Source organism: Sinohyriopsis cumingii, unplaced genomic scaffold (assembly GCF_028554795.1).
Source record: "Sinohyriopsis cumingii isolate HCF-2022 unplaced genomic scaffold, ASM2855479v2 utg000452l, whole genome shotgun sequence".
Classification (NCBI taxonomy): domain Eukaryota; kingdom Metazoa; phylum Mollusca; class Bivalvia; order Unionida; family Unionidae; genus Sinohyriopsis; species Sinohyriopsis cumingii.
Window position 1 is genome coordinate 344,748 of NW_028315901.1, and position 22,288 is coordinate 367,035.

Genomic DNA, 22,288 nt, shown 5'->3' on the forward strand with positions numbered 1-22,288 from the left:
CTTTTTCAGACTACATAAATGCAAACACAACACAGGTGCCCTCTACCAAAAATGGCAACAGCCTCAACATATATAAATTACTGGCCAAATGTTACCAACACAACTACACATAGACAGTGTAAGGTTTGTTATAGTACTACTGCTACTACTATTAGTAATAATAACAATAATAATAATAATAATAATAATAATAAGTGTTTTATGGCCATATCAACATATGGCAAAAAAATAGAAAATATTCATTTCATAAAATATTATACAAACATGTTGTAAGGTATGAATATTTTGGGGAGGGCACATACTGAAAATTAAGAACTGTATATTACCTAAATTAATAATTTGATATGAGACAAAAGTAAAATGTTATATTAGACACAAAGTAAAAACATTCTATATTAGACTGAAATCAAAAATTCTAAATTAGCTTAAAATTATGAATTCTATACTAGATCAAAATTAAGAATTCTATGTTAGAATAAATTGAAATATCCTACATCGGACAAAAATGCAAAAATTTTGTGATCAAATAAAATTGAAAAATCTATATCAAACTTAAATTAAAAATCAAGTTATACTAAAATTAAAAAATATATTTTACTAAGAAGCAAATAGAAAATCGATCAACTCAATTAAAAGTTATATATTAAACAAAAATTAAATTTGTTATGTAAGTCTAAAAAAAAAATAGTCTAAAATCAACAAAAATTGTTAAATCTTTGTTAGACTAAAAGTTTTAACAAAATCTACATCAACTAAAATTAAGACATATATATTAGACTAAAATTATAAATCTTTTATAGTAACCAATTGACAAATAATGTAGTATAATAATACATGTACTGAAAAACTTATATAATTAGCTAAAATTGAAAAAAATTATATTAGACTAAATTGAAATTTCCATATTAAATAAAAATAAACAAATTCCATATTAGACTAAAATTACAAATAATAAATTTGACCAAAATTCAGACTTAGACTTCTTAAAAAGTCTATATTACAATAAAATTACAAGTTTTATATTAGACTGAATTTTAAATTCTAGATTAAGCTAAATTAAAAACTAGTCATTGGATTAAATTACATAATCTGTTGAGAAAATAAAATAAAAAGTATATATTAGATTAAAAATAAAATTCTATAGCAGCCTAAAGTATTAATTCTATTTGAAACTAAGACTAAAAATTGGATATTAGACTAATTTTAAAATTGCTTTAGTAGACTAAATTAAAATTATATATTAGACTAAAAATGAAATTCTATATTAGACAAACATTAACAATTATATACAAGGCTAAAATTAAAGATTGTAAATTATACTAATTTTAAAAATACTATATTAGATTAAATTAAAAAGTATAAATCAGGATAAGATTTAAAAATTGTATTAGACTAAAAATAAATCTTATATTCGACTAAAATTTTAAAAAATCTATATTAGACTAAACTAAAAGCTCTATGTTTGACTAAAGTTATAAGTTATATATTAGACTAAATTCTATATTAATATTAAATTAAAAATTCTATATTAGTATAAATTTAAAGAACATGTATTTAACTTAAAGATGTAAAAAATACTTAATCAACTAAAATTAAAAATGCTATCATAGATCAAAATACAAAATTGTATGTAAGTGTCACTGAATTGTATAAATCCTTTTATTATTAAATATATGTACTTGGGTTTCATATTATTGTGTACAATGATACCCGTGGGTAATTTATGGATATTGTACAATATTTCGAAAACAGTGAGTTTGGTTCATCCTATGCCACACGTGTGAGGTACTTTCAATGGTACTGATAGACTAAATTATAAATTCTATATTTAACTACGTTAACACTTTTATATTAGGCTAAAATTAAAATGTACGTATTAGGCTAAATTATAAACTCTATATTAGACTAAATTATACATTTTTTATTTTAGACTAAATTATAAATTATATATTAGGCTAAATTATACATTTTTTATTTTAGACTAAATTATACATTATATATTAGGCTAAATTATACATTTTTTATTTTAGACTAAATTATACATTATATATTAGACTAAATTATACATTTTTTATTTTAGACTAAATTATACATTATATATTAGGCTAAATTATACATTATATATTAGGCTAAATTATACATTTTTTATTTTAGACTAAATTATACATTATATATTAGGCTAAATTATACATTTTTTATTTTAGACTAAATTATACATCATATATTAGACTAAATTATACATTATATATTAGACTAAATTATACATTATATATTAGGCTAAATTATACATTTTTTATTTTAGACTAAATTATACATTATATATTAGACTAAATTATACATTTTTTATTTTAGACTAAATTATACATTATATATTAGGCTAAATTATACATTATATATTAGGCTAAATTATACATTTTTTATTTTAGACTAAATTATACATTATATATTAGGCTAAATTATACATTTTTTATTTTAGACTAAATTATACCTTATATATTAGGCTAAATTATACATTTTTTATTTTAGACTAAATTATACATTATATATTAGGCTAAATTATACATTATATATTAGGCTAAATTATACATTTTTTATTTTAGACTAAATTATACATTATATATTAGGCTAAATTATACATTTTTTATTTTAGACTAAATTATACATTATATATTAGGCTAAATTATACATTTTTTATTTTAGACTAAATTATACATTATATATTAGGCTAAATTATACATTATATATTAGGCTAAATTATACATTTTTTATTTTAGACTAAATTATACATTATATATTAGGCTAAATTATACATTTTTTATTTTAGACTAAATTATACATTATATATTAGGCTAAATTATACATTATATATTAGGCTAAATTATACATTTTTTATTTTAGACTAAATTATACATTATATATTAGGCTAAATTATACATTTTTTATTTTAGACTAAATTATACATTATATATTAGGCTAAATTATACATTTTTTATTTTAGACTAAATTATACATTATATATTAGGCTAAATTATACATTTTTTATTTTAGACTAAATTATACATTATATATTAGGCTAAATTATACATTTTTTATTTTAGACTACATTATACATTATATATTAGACTAAATTATACATTATATATTAGACTAAATTATACATTATATATTAGGCTAAATTATACATTATATATTAGACTAAATTATACATTGTATATTAGGCTAAATTATACATTTTTTATTTTAGACTAAATTATACATTATATATTAGGCTAAATTATACATTATATATTAGACTAAATTATACATTATATATTAGACTAAATTATACATTATATATGAGGCTAAATTATACATTATATTTTAGACTAAATTATACATTATATATTAGACTAAATTATACATTGTATATTAGACTAAATTATACATTATATATTAGACTAAATTATACATTGTATATTAGACTAAATTATACATTATATATTAGGCTAAATTATACATTATATACTAGGCTAAATTATACATTTTTTATTTTAGACTAAATTATACATTATATATTAGACTAAATTATACATTATATATTAGACTAAATTATACATTATATATTAGGCTAAATTATACATTATATATTAGGCTAAATTATACATTATATATTAGACTAAATTATACATTATATATTAGGCTAAATTATACATTTTTTATATAAGACTAAGACATTAATTTTTGTTTAAAAAATAAATACATCACTAAGAACCGAATCAAGCTAGGAAACTTATTTCATAATAATAACATATTACTAAAAACAAACTAGTAAAATCTTATTTCAAAAATAGACATAATAGCAAAAAACAGTTGAAACAAGTACAGTCTAATTACAGTATTGAACATATCACTAAAACCAATTCAAACATTTAAAATCTTTCTTCAGAAACATGTCACTAAAAACCCATTCTGACAAGTAATAGCTATCATTGAATTTGGTGTTGTTTTGACACTAAAGGTGAGACTTAACAGTCAGTTTAAAAAGCCTCATATCACAATAATCTTGATAATACTAGGTACCGTATATACTCACGTATAAGCCAAATAATGTAGGAAAAAATAAAATCCTGGAAGAAGGAGATCGGCTTATCCACATGCCAGTGTCTAAACTTGACAGTTTTTAGGTATTTTGTTGATAACTGTAGTTGCTGTTAATCTTGGGACATGAAACAATATTTGTTTCTGTGTTCTAAGACAATGGCATGTAAAAAGGTAACTTCCAGTGACACGACAATTATTAAACTGTTATAAAGTACTATGATTGATCTTGTTATTATTTTGCATGTGCATATTTTCTGAGTTCTCCAACATGAAGTTAAATAAAGGTAAATACAGGCTTCATAATTCGCAGGCTGGTTGAGTTTACCAGGGAGACTATAATGTACAGTACATGCACAGTGCAAAGCGTGTATAGCGTCACTTAAATCCTTACTTAATCCCAAGCATATTAGATGCCAATTTTGCTTATTCATTGTTTTGACCAAGTTGTATTCTTCCAGATAATATTTCAGCTAGTCCTTAATAGCTGTTCATTTACGTTGAATCACACACTCATGAGTTACTCATTTTCAATGATATAAGCGATCCTACAAACTGAGGTAATATTTTTAAAAAGGTATGCACATTTAATTGTACAAGACAAATAACCATCATAATTTACCAACCTGGAAATAAGTATACATGTAATATTTTTAAATACAAGTTTGCCTAAATAAATGCATTTAGAACTTACCTTGTGCATCTTGAAATGTCTTCGAGTTGGAGGTTGGCTTATACACCTGTCATGCACCTTTTAGTGTTTATACCTATTCAGTTTGGGGGGCAGCATATATGCGAACAGGCTAATATACGAGTATATATGGTAATACTTTCCAATCTTGTATGGTGTTATATACAAAGTCTTTCAAGCTATTCCACTAACACATGGAGTAATAAAATAGTGATATTCACAAAATTAAATTGGATCTCATATTATATGTATCCTTTCTTTTCTTAAGTAACAGTCAGTGATGTTCCATTTAGTTTTTGCAAAATCCATTAAAAATAAAAAAAAATTGATTGGTTGAAGGAAAAGATGTGATGGAAAGGGCAGAGCCATTTCCTGATCAATGATACAATTGAACAATGTCCATGAAAAGAATTATTCTGCCTGAACATCATGGCTGGAAAATCATGGCTGGAAACTGTGCTCAAGGAGAAGGTGTTGTTTGACTACATTGGGTGGTAGGTAAAAGTGGAAAGTGTGCTCAAGGAAAAGTGGTTGTGTGACTACACTGGGTGATATCTACAAGTGGAAACTGTGTTCAAAGAGAAGTGGTTGTTTGACTACATAGGGTGGTAGGTAAAAGTGGAAAGTGTGCTCAAGGAAAAGTGGTTGTATGACTACACTGGGTGATATCTACAAGTGGAAACTGTGTTCAAAGAGAAGTGGTTGTCTAATTACACAAGGTATTACTGTATACATACAAGTGGAAACTGTGTTCAAGGAGAGGTTGTCTGACTACAAAGAGTGATAGGTACAAGTGGAAACTGTTCAAAGAGAAGAGGTTGTCTAATTACACAAGGTGTTACTGTGTACGTACACGTGGAAACTGTGTTCAAGGAGAAGTTGTTGTCTGACTACAAAGAGTGAGAGGTACAAGTGGAAACTGTGTTCAAAGGGAAGAGGTTGTCTAATTACACAAGGTGTTACTGTGTATGTACAAGTGGAAACTGTTCAAGGAGAGGTTGTCTGACTACAAAGAGTGATAGGTACAAGTGGAAACTGCTCAATGAGAAATGGATGTCTGACTACATAGAAAGTGTTCTCAAGGAGTTGTTGTATGACTAAATAGGGTGAGACGTACAAGTGGGATAGTGTGCTCAAGAAGTGGTTGTCTGACTACATAGGGTGATATGTACAAAGCATAAAGTGTGCATTGTCATAATATTGTAGATCATGGGGAAAATTGTTGAATGTGCTGAAATAATATTCAAAAAGTGTGAAGCACAAACACTTGCAAAATATTTGGAATCACTAACCTTCTGATTTTACTTTATTATGGAAAGTTCCTATTCAGTTCCAGGGGAAATGAAAACCTGGAATGTAGTTGAGTGCAAAATGGAAACAAATAATACATCATCAAATTTAAGTGACTCTGTGTACACTTAACCCCACTCATTCCACCAACCAGCCCTTGTACCTCTTCAGTAACATGAAAGGTATTGCTGAATTTGCCAAAATAAATTAAACAAAATCAACATTGCTGGCCAGTTTTCATGTGGTAAGAGAAAGACTTCTAATTGATGTGTTTTGGTGAACCAAAATGCAAAGAAACACAGTGGAAAATGATATGAGTATTTGGCTTATAAAATGTTTGATGAGATCCTGAAAAGTCTTTAAATTTCAGTTTGAGATCATAAAGATAGCACTATAATGATGGGCTTTATAGTGAGGTATCACATTATCATATCAATGTTATAAAAGAAACATCAGTATACCGATTGGCTTTACACAATGAGGTATCACATGACCATGTCCATGTTATGATTGACAGCAGTATACTGATTGGCATTACAGTGAGGTATCACAAGAACATGTCCATGACAGAGACATCATTAATCTGATGGACTGTATAGTAAGATATTGCATGTCATAATAGAGACAGCAGTATAATGATCAGCTATGCAGTGAGGTATCACCTGATCATTTTCATGTTATAATGATGACAGTAGCATAATTTTGGGCTTTACTTTGAGGCATCACATGACTGTGTCCCTGTTATAATAGCGACAGCAGCACATTGGTGGGCTTCACAGTGAGGTATCACATGACCATATCCCTCTTATAATAGAGACAGCAGTATACTGGTGGACTTTACATTGAGTTATCACATGACCATATCCATGTTATAATAATGACAGCAGTATACTGGTGGGCTTAGCAGCAAGATATCACATGACCTTATCCATGTTATAATAATGACAGCACTATACTGGTGGGCTTAGCAGCAAGATATCACATGACCTTATCCATGTTATAATAATGACAGCACTATACTGGTGGGCTTAGCAGCAAGATATCACATGACCTTATCCATGTTATAATAATGACAGCACTAAACTGATGGACTTTACAGTGAGTTATCACATGACCATATTTAAGTTATAATAATGATGGCAGTATACTGGTGGACTTTACAGTGAGGTATAATTGCACCCACTAAAAAGTATATTGATTCGTTAACTATTATTAACAATATTCAAAAGTTAAGATTCATGTCATATTTGCAGAATTTAATCTCACACCATGCAATCACAGGTAGGCATTCTCTTTGTAGAAAAGAATTGAATAAAACAATGTTATGTTTAAAAGACTTGAATAAACAACTTTTCCCCAATAATTTCCTTTCATCTGGTTAGAGTGCATTTTCCGACATGTAATTTTCAAATCATTTAAAAGGTGTCCCACAAGTTATGATTTGAGAAAAAACAATGGGTCCCAGAATATAAAGTGCACAAAAAAATTAATTTATGGTGTACCAATAATTAAAATGTCCCAACATATACGGTAGATATGGCACTATAAATAAAACGTGTACAAAGCAACTACACTTTGGTATTGATTGAATGGGCAACATACCAAAGATAAGACTGTTACAAAAAATTTACTCTGTATAGCATGATCCTCTGTATGCTCTTATATCTCCAGGTTAACTCAGACACGACGATGACGCAGACACAATGATGACTCAAACACGACAATGACTTTGACACAATGATGACTCAGAAACGACGGTGACTACAACATGATGGTGACAATTTTTTGTCCCTGTCTTTTACTTCAGCTCAGTCTTGGTAGAGCACCTGTGCAAAAGAACAGAAGGTGTGAGGAATGATCGGAAGAATCTAGTCCAAATAGTACCCCCAAAACAGAATAAAATGGCAAAAACAAAATATAGCATGGATAAAATGAGTGAACTTGAATTCTGTAATACACCTAAAGAGATTAGTACTGAATCAAAGAAACAAATACAAGATTTAAACATAATAAATGTGATTACAGTTATCAAGTTCTAATTCTGAAGAGAAAAAAAAAGACTAAAATTGATGTGCAGAGTCTTAAATAAGTAATGCTGGTAATTCTGAAATTAGTTAATGGTACAGAAATTGGCCTAGAGAATTTATATATAGAAAATTTGAACACTATTGTAGCAAAGTTACAATTACAAGATCCAATTTTAGAAACTGTACTTCACTGGATTCTTCAGGTAAGTCTTAGGAAGAAATGAAAAAAAATGGCAAAAGAACTGTACAAATTGTAGCTCAAGTAAAAGTTTCTAAATGAAGGTACAGATATGTGTTTTTTACCAAAAACCAAGCAGTGCATAAAGTATCTAATGGTAGAATCAGATTTTTTTACAAAATGGACTTAAGATTATATCAAGCACAACCTGCAGACAAAACATTAAGGCCAATAATATATGTGATTCTTACTGCAATGGTTTTAGCAGGTTTTCTTTTTATTCTTAAATTATATTTAATATGATTTTTTTTATCTTTTGTTTTTAACATGGTGAAGAAAGTGCTAGGGTCAGCAGTGAGGAACAGGAATGGCTGGCTGATTGGAAACACACATATTCTATTTGGCCTAATTCAAAACTTCATATCCAGATCTGGGGTTATATTGCTCATATACACTATTATGATTCTATGGTCCCAAAATATGTAACTGAAAGAAGCGAAACCAAGTGTAGCCAAATAAAAATATAATGAATTTCTCTAAGTTACAAAGTGAAAATTTAAGAGGAACTTCCAGCATTGTGAATCATATGTGAAATAATCCCAAGTATGGATGTTCTGAACTAATTCAAAGTCTTGAATGTCCTGATGAACCAAGAGTGTGGAATGTCCTGATGTAGCTCATTGATATAATCCAAAATGTCTTTGAGTTCTCAATAATCCTAAAATTAGTATCTTTGTTCAAAAATCAATGAGCACTTTGTAATTCCAATTAATTTATACAATTTGCCTCAAAAAATATCTGAAAACAGCTATAAGTGATTTAACAGATGGATCATAAAATTGTAGTGAATAGTTGTTTACCAAATCCCATTTTATATAAGACTCATCTGACCTATATCACAACATAATGCATAAGAAAACTAATCAAGTCCAATGGAAAAATTCACTAACTTGTAAATAAGGTTAGGTCTTGAACTTAATTTTTAGACAACTCATGTTTATTTCTTACAATCATGACAAAAATCAGGTGAGAACAACCCTCAACCAAGCCAAATACCAGGTACACAAAATAAATTAAATATACATAACAACACGGATCCACAGATCAGGGATCAAATATTTCAGTTTGTGGTTGTCAAGAAAACCTGAACGACCATTACAAGACCCCAATCAAATATCATGGTTAAAAAAGCCAATTGTACAATACTGAATTTGCTTTCACCTTTTGTTTCTGAGTATCGAACATACTGGGATGAATATTTACCTTTTGCAATGATAGCCTAAATGTTTACAGTTCAAAAGACTACTGGAAAAATTCCACGTTTAGTGATCTTTGGAAGGGAGATAACTTTGCTTGAAGACCTCATATTAGGTTGCCCTGAGAAACAACAATTTGAAAATTAGAAATATACAAGAGATTATGTAAAAGAATTTCCCAAAACAAAAATACAACTTCCTGGTGAAAACATGAAAAAGAATTATGATGTGAAAATCGATATCCGTAAACACAATATTGGTGAAAGGTATGGTATTTTGATCCCAAACAAATAAGTGGGATTGAATTCAACATTGCAAAGACCCTTGACAGGTACATTTCAAATCATTTTAAAACTTAATGTGCTATTCAGAATACAAGAAATTACCAGGGCAATTAAATAATTTCATGGAGAAGTTACTTCCCTTGGATCAGTATTAATAATTTCTGTGAAAACTGAAGTGCCACCAGATCTACAATTTCTCAGAGTTAACATGGACAGTTCAATCTGCTTATGTTAGTAAAAAATTATTATTTAAAAAATATTCTGAATGAAATTTATTGAAGAGAAATTTTTTCTTTGCATCTGTCGAAGTAACTTTAATGGCTATAGAGTGCTTGTAAAATACAATGTGGTTAGGATATATTTATCACACACATGTATTCAACATATACTTATTTTAACAAGAGGTATATTAAATAAGTATAGATTTGTGGGTGTGTATACAAGCAAAATTGTCAAGGGTACAAATTTATTGCATATATACATGCAATATTTTCAAAATTATGTCATGCCTTTCAAAATATGCTGAATGTACAATATCTTCTGAAGTAATTTTGATAAATGTCAATGTCAATATATTTTTGATTGAATGTTCATATTAAGATAACGAATGAAATTTGTAATTTTGTATTAGCTTTCTTTCTTAAAATAAATTAATATTACACAAAAAATGGTGAAAAAGGTTGTGTTGTTGTTGTTGTAATTTTGATTTTTAACGTAGCTTTAACAATTTGTCAGTCATATCGCTACAATGTCTGCACTGTGCATCATGCCGCAGACATGTAGCATGATGTCCCACCCAGTCATATTATCCTGACACCAGGTCCACCAGTCCTAACACTAACCTCTTAATGCTGAGTGCCAAGCGAGGCAGCTGTTAGTACCATTTTGTAAGTCTTTGGTATGACTCGGCCTGGGATCGAAGCCACGACCTCCCGCATCCGAAGCAGATTCTCTAACCACTAGGCCACCAGAGCAGTCTGTGAAAAAAGGTGATGGCAATTATCTTTCTGGGAGAATCAGATGGATTTGAATCCCACTGGGCTGACTCCAGCCTGAGTCACAGTATTATGACACATGGACTGGAAAGGTACAACTTGTACATATAAAACGGAAAATGGTTTTATATAATTCTATTTTTTTTAAAGTATGAATTTTCAGATGATGTATATAATAGAAATATCCAATAGGAAGACAACTTTTAGAAGCAAATATTTCCAGAATCCATTTTCAGTGCATAATTTATGTGTAAACATCCCCTCTTCTACCTTGTCTTCTATCAAAATGTGTGATTGGATAGAAAAAAATACCATTGATGAAACTAGAGAGTGATTCTAATACCAATGATGAAACTAGAGATGTGATTCTAATATACCTTTGATCCATTCTTCATTCTGAGGTTGAGGCATATTTTCTCACATCACCAAAATATTTTTAAAAATGATTAAATTAGTTATATGCAGGGTATATTAATTATTCATATATTATTTAACGAGTGTGGATATAAGTTAATATTATTTTATGAAAATATATCTAATTTTAGGGAAACAGCAGTAATTAATTAATGTTTGGTTTTGCAGCGGCAAAACCTTAAGTGTGTATTACAAGACTTCACCAATGTAATCCACACATGCTGTACGTCTCTCCTTTATCTTCTATCATGATTTAACTGTCTCCTTATTCTGCCCAGTATTTTCATTTGATTGGCTGATTGATATTTCAATTACATTGGTGAAGTCTATAGAGAAATGTAGCACTAAAATTGCCTTCATTTTCATTTGATTTGATATATTATAGATACCAATTCCTCTTTTCTCTTTCTATTATTTATCTTTCTTGGCAACTACATTTTCTACAGTTATGAAAAGAGTAAGTCCTCATGATGCTGACTTTTGGAAAGCTTAGTCACCAGGACTGAAAGCACTTAAGGAGATTGTAGGTCTTTCTTTGTACAACGTTTCTTTTCAAATTAATAAATCATGCATTCAATGTTAAACTCTGTATACCTGCAAGGTTATTGGTTAATAATGATAAAACATTCCAGACATCTGAACATGGCTTCAATATCTCCATCACCAGTTTGAAATAATTTGCTCATTTTTATCACCATTGGTTATGTTGTAGATTGACAAGGAGAAATTGTATTTGTCCATAAGTACACTTGACTTGTAAATTATGCACACTAATCCAGTAATTCAATTCATATAAATATGTATAAATAATCATCAAATTAAAATACTTGATTAGTCAATTCTCTCTTTGATTTATCTAACTTGAGGAAAATTAGATAACATTCATTTTCAGACAAGATTGTCTGAATGTTATTTGTCCATAAATACACTTGATTTGTAAATTATTCACACTACTCCAGTAATTTAATACATATGAATATGTTTAAATATTCTAACTGAATTAATATACTTGTTTAGTCAATTCTCTGTTTCATTTATCTAACATGCTTAACATGAGATAACATTCCTTTTCAGACAAGATTATCGTGAATGGTCTACCATTAATAATAATAATGACAATCATAGTAATTAGCAATACTCCAAGCCATATGTACATCATATGAAAATTAGTACAACAATGTTCCAAAGGACAAACATTTCTCAGGATTTATTTACCTTTCAAAACGAATTCTTTTAAACACAAGAACTTCAATATGCATTTTTTCATAAGGCATACATGTATATCTTTACAGGAATTTAAAACTAAAACTTTACTCAGCATTTATTTACATATTTAAATGGATTGTTTTACCAAAACACTTCAATATGCATTTTGTTTTCATGGAACTCACTTAACTTTACAGGTATGAAGCACCTTGTGTTAAATTTATTTCAGCTGATAAATGTAAAGTTTTATCCTATCTTAATTATTCGTGATGACTAAGATATCCTTACTCTTGTGAATGCAAATCACCCATGGAGTGTTTGGCACTCCTGTATTTACAACCTGTATTACAGACCCATCTGGTGAAAGCTGATGAATGTTGTGAGATATACATCCAAGAATATAGATGTTGTCATATCTGTCCACATCTACTCCACTGGGGCCTCTAAGATCATCATGACTGTAGGTAAACTGCTTCCTGCCATCCATATCAAAACAGAGAAGTGAATGCATACCATACACACTAACATACACTCGTGTTTTCATGTTATTCATAGCTACGTAGTTGTCGTCGTAGTATGGAGAGTCATACTGATGAGTACACTTTACATCTCCTCTTGTGTTAATCAGACTCCATTGACTCTTGTTGTTACCACAATAACCATTCACAACCATCTCCCCCTTCCCAGCAGCTGATATTCCATTATATTTATGGTTGGTTGTTATCATTCTGACTGGCCTGATGACATTACCAATCACTGACAGGATCTGGATTTTACTCTCATTATACAACGACACTGCCACCTCCTGGTCATCCAGTACACAGATGTTCCATGGTTTACCTGTTAGTGTATGACATGTGATGAACTGATATGAAGAGTTGATTAGGATGCACTGTTTATTGTTATAATCAGCAAGCATCACTCTGTCTCCAGGGAGAAATGTGAGACCAGAATACAATGGTGTATTACCAGTAGGGACATTAAGATCAATTACATCAACCCTCTCTACCTGACAGTCCTTTGTTGGCCTCTGTGAACATGCTAGGGGCAGAGTGTTGGAGCTGGTTGTAGTTACAACTTTCCCTAAATAAAAGAAAGAGACAGACAAGATGGATTGTATCGGAGATGCAAATTCAATCTCTAATGTTATTGTGTCAGTTTTCATGTACCTTTCTCCAACTAGATTGCAGTAGGATTGTAACTGCAACCTCATCTTTTCCAACATTATAAATTTTTGTAAATTGTTCCCATATTTACTTACTGCTTCAAGGAGATAGTGGGAATTTCTCACAACATGAATTATTGACAAGCACTGATGATTTTCATCCTGTATCCTGATAACTTCTTCTTTGCAAATTCTGTTTCCCTCTGTCTGCACTCGTTTCTCTAACTGGTCTAGATCTGCATTAATTTTCGTTTTACTTGTCTGATTTTGTCTGTCAGTCTATCAACTTGGGGTTGAAGATTATTAACAAAGCCTTCATTCATCTCCAAAAACTTCTTTAGATGGATCTCGATTTTTTTCATATCCGCAATTGTGTCGTCTGGCTTGCTGTCATATAGCAGAGCAGGGAATTCTTTTTTTAAGTCAATCACTTTGGTACAAAGTTTGTGGCCTTCGAAGAAGCATGTGCCGCAACAGGGAACCTTGTGATCTTTACAGTAGTATTTTATATCTTCTCCATGATGTTCCGAACAGGAAAAGCCTTCTGCAAGTTTCATCGCATTTTCTGGATTACAATCTAATTCATCCACACTAATAATGGTATGATCCTTTGATATTTTCTGTCTCCTATGAAGTTTTAGGCAATCTCCGCACATGGCTTCTTTGCAAAATACACAGAACCCTTCAGCTGGAACAGCGTCACCCTCCGTGCTACAAGCGTCACACAAACGACCTACTTTCGATTCCCTTGAGACTGATTGCAATACGGTGTTGGTTGGAAACAAGGACGCCCATCCACTTGTCGGTTTATCCTTTATCGAGGGACTTGCTGAATGTCTACATACTGGACACTTAACAGAACACAACTTCATATGCTTCGTTGCCTCGGTTGTTATGTGAGACTGTAAACACTTCTCACAAAAGGAGTGGGCGCACGGCAGCAGTCTGGGTAGGTTGAACTGTTCCAAACATATTGGACAAAAAGGCACATCTTCAGTCTCTATTTTAGCAGCCACCATTTTTAACAGGATGCCATTATTTAAACTTGCAAAGAACCATGACAAATCCACTGTCAATCTATTTGTGCAACCTAATAATAGCTACTTCCCTTGAATAACGGTGTTTTAAGTTCAAAGTTTATATTTGTAAAGCATGGGCATGCTCGATTAGTCAATACCGACAGATAAAATGCTCTATGTGTTCCAAGTTCTCTTTCTAGCCGTTTCGTACTGTTCCAGAATTCATTACTAGAAGATACTAAAGCATCCTGTTTTCTTAGAATCTTTTTTTTTTATATACTTATCTTAATACTGATTTGAGGATAATTATTTTCCCTATATGCTCCATCAATGTTTTTGCCAGCCAAGAACATTTCATTGTGTTCAAATCTTACAAAATCATATGTTAATCTATAATCTCTTCCAAAAGGAACTCACAGTGAAGTTCATGCCATAGGTTATAACGCATTATACTGTTGTCATGTTTACCCCGACCCAGAGTAGCCCAGTTTGAAACATGTATAATCAAGGTAATTCTGACGGGTCATTGTTTGATGTCGAACATTGCCGAAGGCTAGCACTAACCCGTTACGTAAGATTGTTGTGGCTAGAATCGAAGGACCGGACATTGGAGTTGCACACAGCCAATTATCACCTAGGTGTCGAAATGTTTCCAAGATCAAAAGAAATTGCCTGAAGAAGTGGGAGTGTCCTAACTTCTTTCCCCTGCAAACAGACAGACAGGTTGAACTGGCCGCTAAGACGATTGGACAGGGGCACAGCGCCACCCAATCAGAATCGAGATATGGGGAGACCTTGATTTGGGTAGAATGATATCCCTGCGTTTTCCGGCAAAAGTTAGTTCGCTGAGAGAAATTACCCAGAGAAGAGGTTAGCGTAACTCCGAATAGCCATTCGTTATTGGCGGGAAAATCTTAGAGCGGGAAATTCTAAGTACAGAAAGCTTCAAAAGGTCAGTAGATATTTGTTCGGTCTTTGTGGAATGCGACTGCATTTTAATTGTAGGTCGTATGTATACTTTATTGGTACTAGAATCGTAGTACGAAGAATTACTTTGTTTTGTTAATATGTTTGCATATTTTGAAGAAATGAGTTGATATTTGTAAAGAATTATATAGCTTGCTAGCCGTCATAAGAGTTAATATTGTAATTTACTATGTGGGTATTTTATAGTAGACTAACACATATGTTCATATGATTATAGATTTTGCCATTGTTGAATATTTGTAATGTACAGACATGCGTCTGATTTTGTCAGATTGTAGTACGATGAGATTAAATATATATGTGTGTATACTGACGTGACGCAATGTATTGATGTCTGTATAACAATTCGCTGATACTGTGTTATTACGCCATTGTTTACCCAACAAGAAGTGTGTGGGAATTTCGATGTGTATTCATGCGTGGCCGAAACAGTGACAGCTATCTGATGGTTAATTGTCGATATAGTGTGAGGTGAGGTTCGATTAAACATTTGTTAACGCCTTGTGGTTTTTCACAGGAAGCTTTGAGGGACAGACCAGTTAAAGTTTGGTCCCGTTGTCTCAGATAGAGAGACGGAGGAAAGGAGGGAAGGAGACGAAGTTGAAGTTGAAGTCTGGGAGCGGAACTGGAGGAGGAGATAATAGAGAGGGAAAGGAGAAGTTGAAGTCTGGAGCGAAGCCGGAGGAGATAGTAGAGAGGAAACATAGACAAAGAAGGAGTTAGAGGAACGGAAAGAAGGAAGAATCAGCGGGAAGAAATAGATGAGTAGATGCAAGGACAGGGGGAAAATCGAACTCACACTGTAAATCACGGGATGAATTAGGCTGTCACTTGGTCGAGGGAAAGACGAGTGATTGGAAGTTATCGTTTTTAAATTATCACATTTATTAAATTGTTATTTGATTGAATTTCATCTTCGTGTTCTCTATAATTTAACCGTCGGCATTGCTGACTGGGGGCTCAGAGCTGTAAATCTACATCATCACTAATTTAGCTTTCTAACCTCACGAGCCAGGGTGGAACTTTCAATTTAATTTAATTAAATTATATTGGGAGAACCCCACCCCAATACGACAGAACGTCACAACTGTAAACAGTTCAAGATTGAATGGGTCAGAAACTTCACTTCCTGTCATGTAGCATTTTCTTTAAATAAATAAATAAATAAGTATTTCACACTTCAATGCAGGAAAAATTATATTTTAAAAGGAGAATAGTGAGCCCGTCTTGCACGAGGGAAATCCGCAGCTTATATTGATGATCTCATGTCCCATTTCCATTTCCTGTACATGAGGTAGAGAGATCAGTGGAAACGTTGAAAGCAACAGATTTAACATAAGATGTATGCTATCTAAGGCAATTACCAATAATTTCCATCAAATACGTTGATCGTATTTGTTTCATAGACATCATTTTTCATTCAGATATATTATATATTATATTGTATGGCGGAAATACATAGAGAGTATGCTCAGAAACAATTTGTGCAAAATTTAAATTAGTCATGACACTTCAATTAATATTGTTACACAATTTTTTTAAAATAAATTTTGCTTTGAATTTGCTTCTTTTATGTTCTAATTGATGAATAATCATGATATCAAGTTTTTTTTAAATCTTAAAAGGCCCAAAAACGCCTTTTAAAATTGGACAATCTAAGAAATAAATAGAGGTTTTGCATCTAAAAATAGAATATGGCAATGAGTAATCGGTGAGGTGACGCATATATGAGCAGCCTGACAGGAAAATAATAAGTAGACCTCGAGAGCGTTCACATTCATGTGTGTGGTAATATTTGTTTCAAGACCCCATTGTGCATAAAAAGAAGACAAATTTGAGATAGTTTGTTGCTGTTGACCAATGAAGTACTTTGTTTGTGTCCATAAATAGGATTGTACCGCCTCCCCCCTCCACAGGCATTATACCTTGTGTGTGTGTTGGGGGGGGGGGGGGTCGGTACAATTCTATTTATGACATGGAACTAATACTAAACATATAAACCCAAAATGGACGAATATATTGATACCTGGAAATGATCACTATTGCTCTTCATAAATACCGGTATGGGAGGAAATTTGAAATAAATAGGCCAGATTAAAATCATTCGGTGGCTTTGTTTGGACAGGTTTGTAAATGCCTTGGTTATAGCATATAAAATGTAAAAATGTAAAGGTGCAGCACATGTTGGGTTTTGAGGGGTAAATAATAGTGGAGAAACGATGGACTATTCACTTGGTGATGGAAAATGCAAGGACATGAGCAGGTTGGACAAGCGCAAAATTGTCAAGTTATCAACATTATGATCCACTGATAATCAGTCTCATAACTGACTTAGACTACAGTCAAACAATTTATAATAACTTCCCTACATGAGCATATTATATTTAACTTTATATTGATTAGGTCAGCATATATTTTTCACTGAAAGTAGAAAATGGTTTCCACAATATAACTTCAGTTCTTCATTGACAACTGCTAATCTTTGTGGATGGTTTGCTCTTGGGATAAGGAAGAACTTAATTGATTTGTGGTCAAAATGTCAAGGTCAGCATCACTGAATGAAAATAACTTCAGCACATTAACTTTGAGTTGTCTACCACAGAAAGTTATGTAAGAGGGTGGATGGCTTGTTCTTTGTATACGGAAAGACATGTTTGATTTGGGGCCAAAATATCAAATGTAAAGGTTACTGACTGAGAAAAGTAAAATGGTTTTGACACATTAACAGGAGTTCATCACCATCTACATATACAAACATTCAAGGTCATTGACTGAGAAAAGTCAAATGGTTTTGACACATTAACAGGAGTTCATCACCATCTGCAAATACAAACTTTCAAGGTCATTGACTGAGAAAAGTAAAATGGTTGTGTCTGTTGTTAGATCAAAAGATGAAAGATCAAGGTCAGTGCAACTGAAAGAGAGCAGATAGTTCCTTCACAAAGACTTGAGTTCTCTGCTATCTGCAGTTATTACATGTTATGAATGGATTGCACATGGCGTAATGAAGAATACTGTTTATTTTGGGGTCAACCGTTAAGGCCACTGTGACTATGAACAAGGAAAATGGTTTCAGAAAAATGACTTGAATACTCCACAATATATGGTTACCAGACTTCATGGGTGGTTTGAAAGGAAGGAGTCTATTGGTTTTGTGGTCATACGGTCAATGGTTAAGGTCACTGGCTCAAACACTGAAATGGGTTCAAACACAATGGCATGAGTTCTATACCATGTACAGTCATGAACCTTTGAGTATACTTGGCATAAAGAGGAACCCTTTATGGAGATATAGAGGTCACTGTGACTGAAAGAAGAAAAATGGTTCCCACACAATATCTCATTATTCACCATTTACAGTTGCCATCTATATTTAATTTGTATTGTGTGATTGACCTTTATCGATAATTGAGGATAGGATTTTGAACCTACCTGAATGATGTCTTTTTTGTAAATAATATATTACATAGATAGTTTGTGTCCTTAGTTGAAGATTATATATGAAGATAATTATTATTTGTAGGTAAACATGTTTACTTGGATTTGAGTTCAGGAGATTGGTTTTCTGATTGGGTATTCCTGGTCTACCTGTTGTTTGCCATGTTCTTTACCAAACCTTTAGTATTTAGCCTAATCTTGTTTACAATGTAAAATATTCTGAAAAAAACAACGCTGACCCTGGTTATGGTCTTCATATTGTGTTTTAGGTTTTTGTGAGAATTCTTTATTCATATCTTAATATCCAAAGTGGAATCATTCATTTAGTTTTAATTAAGCGTTCGATGGAATTGCAAAGTGTGAATCACTATTCTGGGACTACTGTAAATTCATTTAGAGATGTTTTGGACTATATCATTATGATACAGCAAGACTATTATCACATCAGCACTATATCAGACTATTCCATCAGCACTTCAAGATTGGAAATCATTTGGAACACAACTGAAATTCATTTAGAATAACCTATACTTTTGGATAACTAATACCACTTTTAGGACTATTTGTGATTTAATTCATTATACTATAAGTTCCTCTTAAATTTTCAGTTTGTATTTTAGGGGAATCAATTATGTTTAATTTATCTAAACTTGATTGTTTTGCTCTTTTCTGATATTGAGTTTAAAAGCATACAGTCATGCCACACTTATAGTACATTTTGTATGGCTTGCACTTAGTCTTATTAGACCTTGTAAAATCTTTACCAGGTTTGTCAGTGTCTTTCTCATGGTCACTGTTTCCGATTCCCCCCGTTTTACGGCTTCTGCGTATGTCTTCTTTGTTGTGCCCTGGGGAGTTAAGTTTTTTCGCTGTTGGTCATCCTGTTGGACCATGAGAAAGACACTGACAAACCTGGTAAAGATTTTACAAGGTCTAATAGAGACGACATCACAAGACAACATAATAGGAGGTTCCACAGGTTCAACAGTAGAAGAGAGTGGAAAAAAGAAACAAAGCGAAGAAAACAAATTAAGAGAGGTAAAGAAACAGTCTTAAACCTCAGTAGTGAATAGGGGCACTAGAGCGACAATGGGAATTAGCATTAAAAACACCCCTGGGCAAATATAGCGACAAGGGAAATTAACATGGAGAAAAAAATCGTGGGCCACTCTAGCGACAAGGGGAATTGAACATGGGGGGAATAAAGTGTGGGTCTATCTAGGGACAAGGGGGAATTGAATATGGGACTTTTTTTCTTTTTTGAAAAAAAAATTTTAAATTTAAAAAAGGGGTAGGCAATGGAAAGTCATTCTCTTTTCGAGAAATATGGGTGGCCCTGAAAAGGGCCTTTGGGTTTATGTTAATGTATCCATTAACATAAAGAGCGTCTGCGGCATCTTCTTGTCCTCAAGCTGCGTCTTACTCGAGGGCCATAAATCAGTGTCCTCTTGAGGCAACCTTGTCTTTCTACGTACACTCTTCGTATCCACAGACTGGTGTCTGACTTGTCGACAACGGTCCACTTGGACCGGACATACATGAGCATGTCCGTCCTAAACATCATTGAAGACACAAGGGTGGATGATTCGACTGTGGTCCACATCTTGAAGCGACGAGAACAGGTGAATCAATGCAGTGAACTGAGCTTATTTATAGGTAGAGGAAGGATTGAAACGGATTGAGTTTGTTGACCAATCCAAACACGCGTTACAAAATTCAGTCAGCCCGCATCCAATCCGAAGAGAGCAGTCTGTGACGTCACGTAGTCTATATAGATTCGCTAGCGCTTGTGTGCAGTCAATCTATGCGACAGTGATTCAACATGACGGAAACTCAGAAAACGATTCATTGGGGTGCACCAGCAGTGGAGACCACCCAAGGGAACCCGGACTTACTTTCAGAAGAGGTAAATTGGGATTTTGTGGATTTTCTTACCTCGCAAGAATTTGTTCCGGAACCTTCGTTACCTTCTTCATTACCGCAAGTGGAGAATTTTAGACAGAGACAGAAAGAAGAATTGGAGAAATTTATACAACGACAAAAGGAAGCGGAACAAGCTTTTCTCCTACAGCAGCAGCAAGAAGAAGAGGTAAGAAAAAAACAACAGCAACAACAGCAAGAAGAAGTAGCAGCAAAGAAACAAGAGGGTGAAAATCAAATGGTCACGGTACTGTTGGACATTTTAGCGGAGTTAAGAAGACTGAAACAAATGTATCATACTTCTTTATTACGACCGAAGAGAATACGACCTTCCCGAGCTAAACACGTTAACCCTGTGACTAAGCCTGTCGTACCACCCTTAGTGATTTCAACCCAATCATCATCATCAACATTACGCAGTCCAGAAGTAGGCCTTGGCCGTGGCAAAGGCTTAAGGCAGTTAAAGTTGATTGCTTAAACTCACCCCTACACCAAAAAAGGCCCTTTTCAGGGCCACCCACATTTCTCGAAAAGAGATAGCCTTTCAATTTGCCAATAACTCAAAAAAAAAAAAAAAAAAAAAACATTGTACCCCTATAGTACGTGTCTTTTGTATGAGTGCGTGAGTGTACGTTCTTATTTTAAAATCAAAACTCAAAGACACTTACCTTATATCATTAATTTATTCTTTTATCCATTGTTACAGTCCAATTCACAATTCACAACAGAACACTTTAATTAAAAGTTCATTGACTTCTTCTTTCTCCTTGTTTAGTCTCTCTGTGTTTTGAATTCCTTCACCGTCTTTTCCTCTTCTTTCTCCTCATTTTCTTCTTCTTCTTTTCTTCTCCTGTTTCTTTGCCTCTTTTAAATAGAATTGTCTTCTTTCTTCCTCTGAAGAATCCCTCTCTTCCTCTGAGGAATCCCTCTCTTCTTCTGAAGAATTCCTCTTTTCTTCTGACTCCTCTTATTTCTTTTTTGGGCAATCTGGAGACCAATGTCCTTTTTCATGACAATAATAACAGGTATCTTGACCTTTGTCTTTTCTAACCCCTTTTTTTGACGGTTTGGACACTCTGAAGACCAATGCCCTTTCTTCTGACAGATATAGCAAGTATCTTGACTTTTATCTCGAAAGGAAGGAGAGTAGTCCGTGGGCTGGTCTGAAGAGAATTTTCTAATGACCCCTCGCAAAGTTCTGACGAAACGTTCGATGTGGCTAGTCTCTTCCATCGTTGTGCTAGGCTTGAGAGTGAAACGAATAGTGAAAGGACAAGACACACACCCTTTTATATACGCTGGTCTGCCATGACTATAAATTAGTCTATGGTGTTTAAACTT

The 22,288-nt window shown here is 32.5% G+C and overlaps 1 protein-coding gene and 1 pseudogene across 2 annotated transcripts in view; one reads left to right on the plus strand and one right to left on the minus strand.

Moving 5' to 3' along the window:
* LOC149774000 (E3 ubiquitin-protein ligase TRIM45-like) overlaps positions 1 to 22,288 on the plus strand; it is a 315,416-nt gene that overhangs the window by 191,897 nt on the left and 101,231 nt on the right. The gene's annotated exons all lie outside the window — the stretch shown is intronic.
* Positions 9,533 to 14,720, minus strand: LOC149774002 (uncharacterized; annotated as a pseudogene). The gene is made up of 3 exons (XR_016417090.1): positions 12,707 to 14,720; positions 10,646 to 10,780; positions 9,533 to 9,640 (listed from the first exon to the last, which is right to left on the minus strand). The product of XR_016417090.1 is annotated as an uncharacterized LOC149774002 (transcript).